This window comes from Leguminivora glycinivorella, chromosome 9 (genome assembly GCF_023078275.1).
Source record: "Leguminivora glycinivorella isolate SPB_JAAS2020 chromosome 9, LegGlyc_1.1, whole genome shotgun sequence".
NCBI classification, from domain to species: Eukaryota; Metazoa; Arthropoda; class Insecta; order Lepidoptera; family Tortricidae; genus Leguminivora; species Leguminivora glycinivorella.
In genome coordinates this window covers 7,433,008-7,447,105 of record NC_062979.1, presented here as the reverse complement: position 1 = coordinate 7,447,105, position 14,098 = coordinate 7,433,008, and the positions used below count along the sequence as shown (strand labels likewise).

Genomic DNA, 14,098 nt, shown 5'->3' with positions numbered 1-14,098 from the left:
GACCTGTATGTGACTTTAAATATGTATACAAAGCGCGAGAACTTAAAGTGTTATATCATTAAACATCTTGATAAGGGATAGGGATAGGGATAGCGATAGGGATAGCGATAGGGATAGCGATAGGGATAGCGATAGCGATAGCGATAGCGATAGCGATAGCGATAGCGATAGCGATAGGGATAGGGATACGGATACGGATAATATGGGTATCGTTAGAGGGATACGGATAATCGGTCGGCGGTCTCTTACAATCAATGTGCTCTAAGACGACCGTTGTTTGCTTGCTTGAAGATTACGTTTGCGATAAGTATAAGCAAAATGTAAAAAATTGTAAGGGATAATAGAAAAAAGTACTTTTTACCCACCGATCATAGTGTCGAAATACGGGCTATGTGGGATGTTTATAAAGGTTTCCCCAGCGTATATAGAATTACCTACGCTGTGGTCGATGTGTAATATTTCTACAATCATTGCAAGCAAAAGTATTATGTGCAATCGAAATAATCGCAGATAAATATACCTACAGAGAAACCTAAGGATTCAAATGAAAATCTTAATGAATACTTTTATTACGCGGGCGAAGCCGCGGGTAAAAGCTAGTTAATAATATGTACAATACACCCTCTCTAACTCTCTATTGTATTTTTCCTAACACAATTTTTTGCTTCCTCGGGGGCGTTCGCTGCTTAAACTCACGAAGTTTTTAACTTGCCACCAAAAGGGTTAAAATCGATGATTAAATACGTATAATTATTATTACATTTTAGGCACTGTAAGTAGATTAAACTAGAAAAAAATCACAATTAGGTAGGTACTAGGAAAGAGCCGAACCCACATTAGGAAAATCGGGGTAAAAATAGCCAGTGGATACATTTTAGGACCTACGAGTAGTTAACCGAATTTAGATACCTACCTAAGTAGGTACTATAAATTCGGTATTTGTGAGTGTGCACGGGAAAACTTTTTTCACTTTGTCGATTGCTAAAAAGCCGCTTTGTCAGTTTATTCATATAAAGATACAAGTAAATCTCACCTTAATGGTAACCGACAAAGCGGGACGTTTTACTAAACACACTCACATTTCAAGAACAATCAGTAAATTCAAAAAAGTCACAATTTATAATCACCTAACCTAACTCCATATTAGAAATCAGTGAATACATTTCAGAAACTGTACCTACAGTCAAGTGTAAAAATATGGGTGTACAGGTACACATCTTACTCAAAAATATGTCCTATATAGCATCTTAGTCCGGTGTAATATGAGCGTAGTACCATATTTATGAGACGATTATTTCGTTACGTATTTTTGCACTTGACTGTAAAAAGTAGTTACGAGAAATTAATTTTAAAAACAGACATAACTGTGAACTAGAAAAAAGTTACAATCCCAAGTAAAGAACCGAACCCCACATTAGGAAGATCGGTGTAAAAATAGCCGGTGTAACCCGATCCGCGATACCCGACACTGCGACGGGGCTAAAAGCGACCAAAACACCCAAAGATCAGGTTACACGTGTAAAGGGTATTGAAGTTATGATTCTCATGGCATGAATCTGGTTTTACTGGTTAACGGTGCAGTTGGATATTTGGTTAATTTTGCAGACAATGTAACGTATACACAGTGTTTTTATTTAATTTCGTTAACTTCGGCATATACATATAGTTAGGACCATTATAGGAAACAGAAGAGCATAACAATCATAGTTAGTTTTTTAAAATTCGTAACTTTTTTCTGAAAAACACCCTACACCTGCGATAGTTACATCATCAATTGCTGTTAAGAAACGGGCTTTGTGTGTTCGATATGTGATTGACGTGTCATAGTTTTGACACTTAGTGTGAGCTACTTAATTTTAAAGCCCATTTCTCAATCAGCAATTAAAGTAACATCTATATCAGGTGTATGTTTTTTTTAAATTAACGGAATTCAATAAAAATGTGTATGTTACCTACCAACATACTTGTACGTTCTTATTTGTAGCTCGCTATCTTTTGCTGCAGTAGATATTATTGCTGCAACAAAAGGTATAATTTTAAGCTTTATTTTATCGCAACTTTCCTTCTAGTCAAATGCTTTTTAAGAACTAACAAAAATGAATTTGAACAATTTGCTAAATGGGATTTATATGAAATCGAGTTGAGTGACGTCACGGTCAACTCATTTAATCTTTCTATCCGACTTGTTAAATATAAATTGGGCTTTAAATCTACTGGCCATGCTTTTCTTATTATTTGATGCTTTATTTCGTGCATAGTATGAAATATTTTACCCTACCTTATTCTAGTTTTTTTTTTAATTACACCACGAAACACATTGCAACCTATTTTTATAGCGTGAAAATAATTATTACCATAAAACTTGAATGAAACACGGTGCACCGTAGCTTGATTTCCTCCAAAATTGTCTAAAAACTAATACCTAACAACGTAATAATCTCACGTTTTGGACTAAGGTATATTATTGTGGACGATAGCTAACAAAATTTACTGTAACTAATATTATCCACAGGTACTACTAGTCCTAATATCACATGGTATCGATTAAACCCCAGTATTACCGATTTGCGTAATTATCGCTATGTCCACTGCGTAAAGCATTACACACCCAGGTTGGGTGTCAAGGCGATCCTGTTGCATCTCTGGAACTACACAGCTTATTTATAAACTCTATAGATGCCTGTTACGTTTGTTTAGTACTGTTACTAAATATTCAGTGCGAGTTAAAATAGCAAAAATGAAATGTAGGTAGGGTTAGGGTTGCAAAACAACGTTTTTTTTTCGGCGTGAAAAAAAACATGAAAATAAAAACAGTTTTTTTCTGGAATATGTTTTTTCTAAAGTCCTGAATCTCAAAATTTATACGGTTTTTAGACTTTATGTCAACTATTAAACGAATTTAATTCAATAACTTTAATTTCTGATTTTATAAAACTAACATTTACGAAATCTATAGTTAGTTGTTATCGCTATTTACTGTTGGCAACACCACCGCTCTCCACGCCGCATCGGGGATTCCCCAATAAACGTTTGTATACTGAATGTTTATCGAATTAAAATGTACGTTATTGTTAAATAACAATATCGTATTAAAATGTAGCGTTTTCACAATCGCTAAGTGTAACACAGGCTTTACAGCCGGTGCTGAAACTTGACTTATTACCTTTAGTGTTACTTAGTAACCGTGTCACCTAAGTCTCACATTATAGCTGCGGCGTAACTTTACAAAGGCGGGCTCCGGTGTTGCCATTTAAAACAATTCGCTGAAAGTGGGCGCAAAGCCAACAGGGTTGCTTGGTAAATACGTCACTAAATAATTGATGAGTAGATTTTATAAATTTCATTAGGGTTCAGTTAGGGTTGTAAATAGAAAAAAAACCAAATGTTTTTTTTTCAGAATTATGAAAAGAAACATGAAATAAAACCGAGTACCTTGGTTTTTTTTCTAAATATGGTTTTTTTTCAGATGAACAAATAATACGACAATAACGGTTTTTCGTGAGTTGTAACGTGTTTCAATAACAATAACGTACATTTTAATTCAGTATACAAACGTTTATTGGGGAATCCCCGATGCGGCGTGTAGCGTGGAGAGGCGGTGGTGTTGCCAACAGTAAATAGTGACAACTACAAACTACAGATTTCGTAAATGTTACTTTTATAAGACCAGCACGGGAAGCATGGTCGCGCGATAGACGATAAAGGCGTCATCCATATATTACGTCACAGTGTAAGGGGGGGGGGTCATACTAAATGTGACAATCCCTGTTAAAGGGATACAAAAAAGCGTGACATAGGGGGGGGGGAGGGGTCCAAAAACCTGAAATTTGGTGTGACGTAATATGTGGATGATCCCAAAATAGCAGGCCGTCCCTATCGCACTATTTGTAAGTGCGATAGGGACGGCCTGATATTTTATCGTCTATCGCGCGACCATGCTTCCCGTGCAGAAATTAAAGTTATTTGATTAAATTCGTTTAATAGTTAACATTAAGTCTAAAAAACCGTATAAAAGTATTAACTACTTTGCAAATTTTGAGATTTCGTACTTTAGAAAAAAAAACATACTCCAGAAAAAAACTGTTTTTTTTTTCACGGTTTTTTTTCATGTTTTTGTTTCAAGCCAGAAAAAAAACCGTTTTTTTACAACCCTAGGTTCAGTACGTTCCTACATACATATGTAAGAAAATAATTCAAATCCATACTTACGGTAGCTCGAACAAAATTAGGTCTGTAACTCAAAATACGTATTCAACTAATTCGCGTCGCGTCAAATTCGTCAAAAAACGAAACGCGAACGATTATCGTCATCATCATCATCATTGGCCACAGCATATTTACAGATGATAGTTGCAATGACTAAAGTAAGGACTGTGGAGGCAGTCTACAGCCTACATCGGTTGTGATGACTTTTAAATTAAGGAAGAAATTAGGTGCCATGAATGAAAAATACACACAACTACCCTTGCCAAAATCATTGAAATGCTGTCATAGTACCTACATAGGTTCCCCGAAGAAGACAACAGTTTCCTCACATTTGTAAGAAGTTGATGATCATCATTTGCTTCCCCTAATCTCAATTAGGTACTTGGGGTACCTCTCTATCGGATGTCGTCTCATCACATTTGCAAGAAGTACCTACGAGTAATAAACAGAGCAGAACCCAGCTCTATATCAATAATACACGCCATATTTCACCTAGCAACCCTACAGTTTTCCCGCCAAAAACACTATAATGTTGCCAGCGTACAAAGTTTCCCCGAAAGTGCGGGCTCGCATGACCGAACCGGTGAAGAGTAATGCACTGAAACTCGACCCACGCTTTGTTTCCACAGACTGTTATAATGAGAAGCATGTGAAACATAATCGATTGGCAACCGGAGACGTAACAGAACTCTCGGGCCTTTTGTGTTCTATCCTAGATGGAGTTAGTTTCGCGTTTGAGCCAGTCGATGCTATGCATTTTGTTACCTTTTGTTGAGCTTCACGTGTTTTCTGAGGTTCATTTTCATTTTGTTTTGTACTTTGGTCTGAAGCTCGCGTTTGTCATGATAACGTTGTATGATATTGTTACATGACTTACACGAGTTATTTTTATTTAAAATTTTGTTGCTTCCTTTTCTTTGGTATATTTTAGATGTTTCTTTGATTTCTTTTAAGTCTTGCCTTTGTCTGGATCATGGGACGCTCGCAGATGCAGCATCCGCCAGGGTGTAAATACTAATGCAAGTAGATTGAATCTTAAATCAAATAGGGATTCGGCGAAGACCATAAGCTAAGTACTGGTCATCTAATCAAATCTAACACCTGCCGAATAAAACGGCAATGGAATAAAATTACTCGGACTGCCCCTGCACCGCCACAAGATGGGCCCTTGTACTAGAAAAGTGACATCTAAGATGGCTCTTTAGCATAGCATTATTTTAGGATTACCCTTTGGCAATACCGGTGTGCGAGAGCTAAGGGTAGAGCGGCGATTGGTACAATCATCATTGGCCTTTATCTTTATTGGCGTCTATTGCAGACGATTTATGGTGTAACTTTCGTTCATTCGAGAACCTTTTCTGATGACTCAATATACCGATGCGAGACTGACATAGTCTACCGCAGAACTGACAAGAAAAGTTTGCGGAAATTGGCGCTGAAACACCTTGGCTTCGCTTCTTCGCAAACCATGACTCATCACAAATATTGCGACCCTCTACAATACATTGGTGGTTCTGGTTCAATATTATAATTATAAGTAGACAATGTCGCCTGATCAAAAGATGTCTCCTATTTGTCATTTCAGGAGATCCCTTGACCCAGTGACCGTAAGTTGCGTCAACTATCGCCATTCATTAGCCGCCGGCAAACATATCGGGTGGCGCCAGCGGAGCTTATAATTCACCTAATGCCGTGTAAGTCGATCCCGGTACGTAATGTACGGAAACAAATATGTAGGAGCGGCTTTGGTTTCGTGTGGCGCGGGTATTTTGGGATTTTATGGAATTATGGATACCTTTTACGTTTAGCGGTATGTCGTTTTCTATTGATAACTGCCTGGCAAGGCACGGAAGAGAAGGTTTTCCTAAATTGCGAATCTTTTCATGGAAAGCTGTCTGTATTGTTCTTCGCACATTTATTGCCATGTTTTAGGGTTAATTTACATGACATTTGATGAGTTAATAATAAATGCCAGTGCGTAACTAAAACATCAAATTAAGCGATAGTCAACTGTTGAGAACATTGCTTAATACATCCTAAGATTCCTTTTTTTCTCAATGGCAACTTGCATGATAATTTTTGTCAGGGAAATTTCCAGTAATTTAAGATTACTGAGAGAATTCATAAATAATAATAGTATCTCTTCCTAATAAGGGGCTCTTCCTATTCTAGTAGGTAATCAAGAAGATTTGAGGAACAGAGTCTCGCACTGAGCACTTCATGAGTTCATGACATATGGAACTTGATAGGTACAGTAAGTAACTACACAAACAACTGTTCTCACTATAAACATTGCAAATAAGTTTTGACTTTTAACATTCGACATGAAATGGTCATGAGACGGAAATGTGGCCGAAGTAACCTGATCGCCGTAACGTGAGCCGGAACTAAAAGCGGCCAAAACAGCCGCAGTACGGTCCACGTGTAAGACACTTACTTTTTATGACTCTCGTCAGCCCTTTATTACTTTTACAGGAAACTATTATATTACGTAGGTAGTAGGTACACAAATTACCTACGCAATCGTGTAATGTTCACGTTGAAAAATCATCATTCATCATTTCAGCCGTTAATCGCCCACTGCTGAGCATAGGCCTCCCTTCGTGTTCGCCACTTATCCCTTACGCTGGTCTCATCCAGAGATGCCCCGCAGTTTTTCGAATGTCGTCCACCCAATGAGCCAACGGATGCCAGGCACTACTTACATCCGATAGCGGTCACCATTCTGCCAAAATTTTGGTCCACGTGGAAACATAGTTTTTCAACACCACCGCCAAATGAACGCCAATCAAAAGCGTAGGTAGATTAAATACGTGTCGATTGCCCCATTTTCATTACCGCTATATCGGCTCTATGAAGTGGACCTTCGAACCAATAATCAGGTCGAGGTTCCAATAAAAGAAGCTTCTCCGATTTAAGAATACAAACTGTATGTAGGTAGATTCTACATAATTATTCTTCTTTGTCAAGTCCTCACATCATAATGACTGACGAACCTACCACGGATACCCCTTAACAGGGCAAGCTACCATAAATTGTAAGTCTGACGTCATTCTTCATCGCTTCTGTACATTCATGCTAAATCTGTGTTGGACGCCTTAGATCAGCGCTAGTTTCTGCTAAGACACGCCTCGTTTCCATTACCAATTTACTCAAGGAATTGGGTCCAAAGACCAGGAGCTCATAAGATATAAGGTCCGTCTACCTTATGACTGTATGCCATGACGTCGGTGCATTTTCAACCGGTCTCACTACACTCTAGCTAAGCCATCATTCTTTCTTGGCGCTGTATTTGCTAGCCTATATCTTGGCTTTATTGTCTACACATAATTACATTATACACACATAACTATGTTACATTCTATATATAATCTGTACTGTACTCGTTCTTTGTCGTATCCGACAAAGGCGACTCCATCAACAATAATTATTGTCCGGATGATGGAATGCTCTGATTTGGCTTGCAAACCCAAATTTGGTCTTAAAGACGCGGTCACACGTCGCAGAGTGGAGTTGTCCAGACGAATTACGAGTGCGAATTGTGAGTGTAGGAGGGCTTAGTATATGCGTCTTTCGGATATGACATTATATAATCTGTATGAAGTATTTATTAATAAAATTTTATCCCCTTTGCGCGTAATTTTCCATTAAATCCCTCCGTTTAATTAGGACGTAGTACCTACTGAGAAATTCCAAAATTCTCAAAGATTATACAGTGTAAAAAGCAGACGGGTCTGGTTCCAGCAAAATTAACGGAGTGACGCAGCGTCGGGTGGCGCGAGACGGGCGTAATTATAAGGATCGGGTTGCACTGGGCGTGAGCGTGGCGCTTACTAATACTTTGAGTTATCCTATGTTAGTCGAGATTTAGTTCACCCAAACCTTTTTCAGTGCTCTCGAGTCTCCATGGACTTCTTCTTCTTCCTCGTTCCCTCAATGCTGAGGATCGCGACCACAAGTAGCGTGTCTCCACTGAACGCGGTCATAAGCCATGTGGACTGCACGATATAGGCTGCCGCCAGTCGACTTCTTCACACAGTCAGACCATCTCTTACGAGCCCCACCCCAAGCGCGTTTACCATTCATTCGCCCCAGGATGATACACTTCTCCATATTATGCATTGGTGATCTCATGATGTGACTACAGTGCCAGGATATTAATGGTATAATTATTATGATCGGGTTACACTGGCTTGGGCATAGCGTTTATTAATAGCAATAATAGGTACTTTAAGTTATCCTATGTTAACCGAGATTTAGTTTAAGCTGTCTCTTTTTTTTACTACTCTATGATACCAGCATATGGCTCATTGAATAGCAAGCAGAGACTGTAGCCTACGCCAGCTCCAGTCTGGAGATATCGTGCGCGTTGCCAACCCTATCACACCCCATCTTCTATGAGTTCATATGGTCTAGTGTTCTTTGGCTGTGGTTTTGTGCAAGATGTAGGAACTTCCGCGGTCATGCACTTTTGAAGCTGCGTGATAGCAAAAAGTACCCTATTTCCTAAAAAGTAGTATATTGATGTCGTTCGGTGGACATGAAAGCTTTATTTAAAAAGTTAGTAAGTGCCTAAGTTTAATTAATGATTTTTTTTTTATAAAACAGTACTTAACACTACTCCCATGCGAAAATTCATCCGCAACGCAGGCTTCGTTCTTCACAAGTTAACATTTTAATTTATGTAAGTACACGTCTTTGTAATGGAAAACCTAACTACCAAGAAATGACCTCACGTGCGCAAAGGCAAACTTTACGCCGTTCGCACTAGGGATTGCAGTACCGGTATTGTTCTAAAGAACCGGGATTTTCGGTACCGAAGCAATATGGAACCGGGATTTCCCGGGATTTTCGGTACTTTCGGGACTGGTCAAATTTTTTCGCTTTTTCAAATATATCAACATAATTTTTGTCATTTTTCATCTTTTATTGATATATTACCATAACCGAACCGCACCGGCTTCGCTCGGCGTATTGCTTTATCTGCCTTTTTTTATTTCATAGTCATTTTCATAGTGAGATTATACCGTGCAACAACAAAAAAAAATCGTGAAGAATTCTGCAACCTACTACTACTTCTATCTGGCTACCATATGTACCAATGGATAACGTTGCAATACATTGCTCCGATTAAGCGATCTGCCATTACTGGGAGATGTTTATCGCTTAGTAAAATAAATAAGACAAATACTATTAAAGAAATATAATAATTTATTATCAACCGGCAGTAAAACCTCACAAAATTCCCCAAACATGTTATTTGAATCATAGAATATAAACTCCAGGAAACAAAACATTTGAGATGGTGCACATTTTTTTGCTAGTCAGAGGGATCGTTCTCGAGAAAAATTCTATGTAATACCGTAAGATGACAATATATCTAAACATCTATTTAAAAGTTACGCATGTTTACAGCAGTTATCATTAAAAGTTAGACATAAGCCGTTGCCGAATTTTTTTCTAGACCTACATTTATGTATCAGAGCGACAGTTCCACCATACATTATATTGTTAGTCGATCGGTACGTACGGGTAGGGTTTTCGATTGAAGCTCTTAGCAGCGTGATTTTCACCGACTTTTAGCACATATGTCATGTTTTAATAATTAATTTATAATAAGAAAACCTTAAACATTCCTCAAGAATCACTCTATTCATACATAGGTGAAAAACGCATAAATATCCGTTTGGTAGTTTTTGAGTCTATCACAAAATTCGCGAACACGGTTTTATAACATGCAGAGAAATGAGTCAAATGAGATTGAGAGAGAAAACATAAATACCCAACTTAATATAACAAACCTTCACCAAAAATACAAAACTCGACTACTGAACTGGCTAGTGGGGCTAGCTAGGGTATCGCGGTGGCTACGGCTGCCAAGATGCCACTGCCACACGCTATTTAATAGTGATTAAGCGCGTGTTACTGTACCTACGCCTATTTTTTAACTGTTTAAATAATATAAACAGAAATCAATAAATTTTGTAGCAAAAAATGTCACTAAAAAATATTTCCCGAAAGTACCGGGATTTTTCAAGTTGATTTCCCGGTTCTTTGCTTGGCCAAAAATCCCGGGAATTCCCGGTACTTTCGGTACCGGTATTTCCCGGGAGCAAACCCTAGTTCGCACGGATATCAACGTTTTATTGCACGGACAAACAGCTTATAATGCTATTTATTTTGTCACCCGACACCGATCAAACTGGCGCAAATATGCGTCCTCTCGAATTATTATAAACACGGTCCACTGGGACTACCAATAACCTAACCACAAAATTTAAATTTTGAAAAATAGTAGACCGCAACATAGTAGACCGATTTTCATGAAACATGGCTAAGAACACTCCCGAGTCCCGACTAACTCAGCTTTCAGACAAAAAAAACTAAATCTAAATCGGTTCATCCGTTCGGGAGCTACGATGCCACAGACAGACAGACAGACAGACAGACAGACACACACACAGGCAGACACGTCAAACTTATAACACCCCGTCGTTTTTGCGTCGGGGGTTAAAAACCTAGACTTAACTAAAATAAATATTAGCTACTAATCATTATGGGTTATATCATAATATGACATGACTAATAAGAAAGAGCCTATAAAGTGTTAGTGTATGTACTTGGCAGACTTATTTATCACGTAACATAATAAATCTCATCTAACATTGTTTAAATACATTGAAATGAATGTTGATGCATTTGTTGACAATAAATCGGGCAGATGACACTGCAAAGGCTAGTCGTCAGAAAATGATTTATCTTTAGCCAAAAATGTAACAGATATTTAGGGATGGGAATATTGGGAATAAGGCAGCGTCCCCACTTAGGCATCGCGTGTCTCGCGGCGCGCCACGCCGCCTGGAGCGCGTCTTACGTCCTTCCTATACAAAATGTACTGAGGAGAGTTTTTTGAATTACATTCAGGCGGCGTGGCGGAGATATCCGTTGCGCGCCGTAAGACATGCGTCTTATGAGTGTGGATGGTCCCTAATAGTGACCAAATCAAAGCTAGTTTCGTTGGCCACAGACAACGAAAGCTCGGAATGAGCTATGACGTGAGGTTTAAGAGTCTTACAATGACCTCTGCAAAATGTAAGTATTACAATAGAACTAGTCTCTAGGCGGGGTTTTCTTTTTATAACTTTTTTTTCTTATTCATATTTTAGTATTTTTTAATTATAAGTTCATTCTTAAATAGTACTTGTATATAGAAAGGAACCTTCCTACAAAACTGAAGTTTGACAACCATTATGGGTCGAATCGAATCATATCGTCCTTTTTTATGATGATAATGACTTTCCTTTTGACTATTTAGGGTTGCACAAAAATCAAGTAATTATCAGCGCAAAAGGAACGGTGCTGGAATAGGCCGATCAGTGGTGTAAGAAAATAGAAGAAACCTCAAGAAGAACGCATGTTACCGTGCGACAAAACGCTTTACGAATAGTCAACTCGTGAACTTGGCCGAAATCTCAGCCGCTAAAAATACGCGTGTAACTGTCAGTCACCGGAGATGTTATATCACTGGCACTGGGACTGAATTGCCCATTCAAAGTATTCAAACCAGTCTGGGTCATATTTAGTCTACTCTAATGTCTATTCTTTACCCAAGAGCTAAGAATATTGATGATGTAATTGTAAGTGTCAACTGTCAATATTACGACCTCATGAAAGACTCCGTAACTTTTCGTTGGGCAAGAAGAGTGCTCGGCGATGTATGTAGTATCCCTTCTGGGTTAGCTTTTCTATGATGTGTTTATAAGTAATTATTGTTTTGTACGTGTTTAAATTTAATTTTGTACCTATTAGCTAAAATTGCAAACGGAACTTAATCACCACGACCACTAATACTCTTTATTATACTGTGACCACGGGGACAACGCCGTTCTTTAACGTCGGAGGTTATAGTTTCAAACCTTAGTTTAAACGCGATAAAGTCCCGTTTTCAATTTTAAGTATGTGTAAAATTCGTGAAAGCTTATGTCAGTGTGTCTAATGAATACATCAAATTAATAAATTATTAAAATTTTGACTATAGGAGTCCTATAATAGGACCAACACTGACAAACTAAGTATGTATTTTATTGTCACAACACAAGCCTTCTTGAGCTTACCGTGGGCCTCAGTCAATCTGTGTAAGAATGTCCTATAATAATAATATTTATTTATTTATTGTAGGTACCTAGTTGTAATATGCTGCAAAGAGCGTCGTGTAAATTCTTTTCCCAGCTTCGTTTAATCCCCAGATATTTTTAATTACATAATTCGAGCCGGGGGTTCGATTGCCGTTTTAATTATTCTAAGTTGCCGATACCCGACGCGGTATCGTCGTTAATTTTAGTGTAAGAGGAGCCGCGGTATCCCATGCCGCCCGTCTAAATATTATGCCAGTATTGTGACTTGAGGAAAAAACGTTAAAAAACGAAGAAATAAACTTATTGCGAGTGTAATTTTCGTAAAGCGGTTCATTTTAATGATGATTAAATTTGTGAGATTCTGATTAGAAAGTAGAATTTAACTGATTTATGTAAGTACGACGCGCGTGTATGAGAAACGTTATGAAAGTGTGTGAAGCGAAAGTGGTTTGTCAGGATCGTAGTAAATGGAAATCCGCGATCTCTGCCTACCCCTCTGAGAAACAGCCGTGATTGTATGTACGTATGTTATATAAGTTAGGTACTATCATTATTTTATTTTCGTAGCTAAGTTTTTTTTTGTAGCTCAAGTTTTGCTCTTGATACAAAAACTACTGACCGTGCCTACTGATAGTAGCCTAATCGCCTGTTCGTTGTACTTTCGAGAAACGCGAAAAACTATTTATCCCCAAACGCCGGCATCCAGTCTGCTTGTGTTTGACTTGATACAACATTTTCCTTAGTGCGAGATGCCGACGTTCAAGATGCCAGCGTGTAGCCTGCCTGTTACTCAAGTCAAAGTACTGCCTTTATAGTGCCACCGTACTCCACCAGCCTGTTTATGCAGGAATAATTAATTTTCTACAGATACGAAACATGAGGTTACGTACTTCTAAGTATTTCCCGAAATTACGCGGCGTATCGGGTGGCTTTGTTAAAATTTAATTATTTTCTGGGTTGCGTGAGAAAAATGAGCGGTGTACGTTTCGAGGTGTTGGTTACTCTCGCAGGTACGCGATATTGCTATTGATTCCGTAAAAATCACGGCTAGATACTTACTTTGTATATTATAAATTATAATGTTCGCTTAGTTTGCTAGGGAACACGATCAAAACTAGTCTTAAGAATAATAGAATCATTTTCAAACTATTTTCGTAGACATTCTTAGAAAAAACCCACAAAAAAATTTTACTGATAAATCAAATAGGTACTATGATGTTTTAAAAATTAAAGACTCGGTAGCATTGGAAGTTTGATCCCTTGTACATCTGTCCGTCTCCCCACTGTCACCCGAGCCGAGTCACCCGATCCGTCATTATTGAGACAAAACTTAGTGTCAAGTCAACTGTCAGCTCACCGCAACATACAGAAACACCCTTTATAGTGTATCTACGGGAGGATTAAAGCTGATTATTTTGATTGTATTGTATAATAATGTCAGACTGTGAAATATCGTCTTTTAACAACAGTGACACTTGGTTTGGTATTGGAGGATTTCAGTAAAAGTGGTTTTATTTGATCAGGGATAAGTAAATACCGTTTAGACTCCACCAGCAAAAGCAACATCTGACCAAGTTTGCAGACATCAAAAAATTCAAAGCCCAATTGTTACTTTTTGCAAGCAAGTGCCATTTTGAAAATTAAAATAAATAATTTGCAAAAGCGTTTCAACACTTTCAACTGTTTTAACACAGTATTTTTCTTTGATAAGTTTAATGGTTGTGGCTTGTGGCAATATAGATTTTTAAGTTTTTACA

General features: G+C 38.1%; 1 protein-coding gene across 1 annotated transcript in view; it reads right to left on the bottom strand.

The window, feature by feature from the left end:
* The window catches only part of LOC125229806 (sine oculis-binding protein homolog), a 35,403-nt gene that overhangs the window by 16,052 nt on the left and 5,253 nt on the right, over window positions 1–14,098 (bottom strand). The gene's annotated exons all lie outside the window — the stretch shown is intronic.